At 22.0% G+C, this 2384-nt stretch overlaps 1 protein-coding gene across 4 annotated transcripts in view; it reads left to right on the plus strand.

The window, feature by feature from the left end:
• Positions 1 to 2384, plus strand: part of LOC108967389 (protein goliath) — a 109959-nt gene that overhangs the window by 41093 nt on the left and 66482 nt on the right. For 2 of the 4 annotated variants that reach the window (XM_018930762.1, XM_018930766.1), the window contains one exon: positions 1532 to 1584. The gene's annotated coding sequence lies outside the window, so the exon portion shown is untranslated. Of the gene's footprint in view, positions 1 to 1274; positions 1418 to 1509; positions 1585 to 2384 lie in introns of those variants that run through there. The other 2 variants (XM_018930765.1, XM_018930763.1) reach the window with 2 other exon arrangements.

Here is a 2384-nt window from a genome sequence, read left to right on the forward strand (position 1 = left end):
TTTAATAAAGATGTTTTCAAGCATATTTTCAAATAATTGTTATGATAAAATTTCATTCAAAATTTAAAATTGTTTAACATTTTTGAAATGTTTTTAGAGAATTTTCAATATTTTTTTCTATTTTAAACAATAGTTTTCCAATAAATTTAAAATGAAATAAATAATAAAAAACTTTTTCGAAATAAAAGGAAATTTTTAAACGTTTTAAAATAATTTTTGATGAAGGCATTTTTCAAATAAATTTTATGAAAAACTTCTTTAAAAATCTGAAAAAATTGTTATGATTTTTTTTTTGTTAATTTTCGATTTTTTTTTTTGATTTTTTAAATACTATTTTTTCCAATAAATTTAAAATAAATAAAAGTTTCCTTAATTTCTTTTTCCAAGTAAATGGTCTTTTAAATTGTTTACGAAAAATTTTTTCATACAGACATTTTTCGAACATATTATGAAATAATTTTTCATAAAAAAATATTTATAAAATTTATTTCAAATATTTTTTCATCAGAAAAGTAAATGTTTTTTACACTGCTGCATAGTGTTACCATATTTACATATATTTAAAAACCAAATTTTGTCGCTGACCTTCTTTATTTTCTGAAATAATTACTGAGTAAATTACAGCCCTAAGCTAATTGAGGGGCAAGCGTGCAATTATTAAGCGTGGAGCTCACCAAAAATTGCTTGAGGCAACAAAGCAGAATTAAGAAAATATGTTTTGAGTAAATAAAAGAGCAAGCATTTGCTTAAATATTTAAATATATATTTCGTGGGCTGCCCAACCTGCGCGTTTAATGATTGCTTGAGCAACGTCGCGCTTTATTTGAGCGCATAAATTATATAATTGCTTGGAACTAAAGAGCTAAGCTATTTGAAAATTCAAGCGTTGACTTTAAAAAGCCTTAGAAAAATTATGGCAAAATTTAAAATGAACTAAAATATATATTTAACTAAAAATAATAGTAATTTTTATGCTTGAAAGATATAAATTAAAAGTGAAGTTCAAGGCCAGTGTTGCTTTGCCGAGTAATTAAAAATAATTGTAATTATTTAGTACATGTCTTTTTTGTATTGTTTATTGCATTTTATATACATATTTTGTATTTATTTTATTTTTAATAAATTTTTACCAAAATTTTTATTATTTTTTAACCAAACTGTCTTTCACATTTTTTAATAAAATTTTGAAGATTTTTATACCACAGCCATTATTATTATATTTTCTATTATGTTTTATAATTATTTTTCAGTTTTCTTACTGTCAATTAGCTTGCATACCCTAAATCTCTCAAACTTCTGTTAATTCTAAAAGTAAAATGTGCGCACATGAACTGTGTGAGAGATGAACTAATTTTCACATAAAGATTGACATTAGCAGCACTTGTTGTGGACATAATTAATTGCGCTAATTAGCTGTGTAAGGCTGTTACTTGATATATAGTACACATATATTTATTTATTAGACTATTTTGTTAGCAGCGACAAACTGTTTAAACTTTATTATAAAAGCTTTTATTTGCTCTCTTTTCAGGTGCTAATTTTCACTTTGCTACTACATTATTGGGAACGGGAACTTAGTTCGTGGTAAGTTTGTGAAAATTTTTTGTTTTTCAAACAATAAACAACAAATTAAAAGTTTTCGAAATTTTATTTTAATTTTTAGATAATTAATTGTTAGGAATTTTGTGATCGGAATATATTTTCATAAACTTTTTTTTTAATTATTAATGAAAAAATGCTTTTGAATTTTTTATTGTCAAATTTTTTTTGAAATTTTGGAATATATATTTATTTTTCGATAAAAAAATAAACAGCTTTTTTGGTTTTTTTGCAATTTATTTCGAAAGTTATTTATAATTTTTTGTTTTTATAATAATTTTTAAATGAAAAATGTTTTTAAAATTTATTTCGAATAAGCTTTTTATCAAATTTAAAAGTAAATAGTATTTTTAGATGTATTTTGAAAATTTATAATACGAATAGTTTTTAGAGTAATTTTGAACGAAAAAATGGCTTTGCAATTAAGGTATATCGCATAATTTTTTAAAAAATTTTAATTCAAAAACGCTTTTGATATTTACTTCGAATATTCTCTTTCGATTTTATTCATTTTTTAACAGTATTTAAAATAAGTAAATATTTTTAGATTTAATTAAAATTTTTTTTCAAATTAACAGTTCTTCAAATATTTTTTAATGAGAACGTGTTTTTGCAATCGCATAATTTGTAACAACTTTTTCGAATGTTTATTTGTTCAGTTTTTGATGAACTTCAAATAAATTTTTGACGGAAAATTTTTCTTGCGGTCTAGTAAATTTAAAGAAAACATTTTTGAGGTTTATTTCCAATGCTCGTAGTTCTGTGTTTTCATATTTTTCAATTTT

The sequence above is a fragment of the Bactrocera latifrons genome, unplaced genomic scaffold (assembly GCF_001853355.1).
Source record: "Bactrocera latifrons isolate USDA-ARS-PBARC rearing strain unplaced genomic scaffold, ASM185335v1 scaffold_186, whole genome shotgun sequence".
In the NCBI taxonomy this organism is placed as follows: Eukaryota; Metazoa; Arthropoda; class Insecta; order Diptera; family Tephritidae; genus Bactrocera; species Bactrocera latifrons.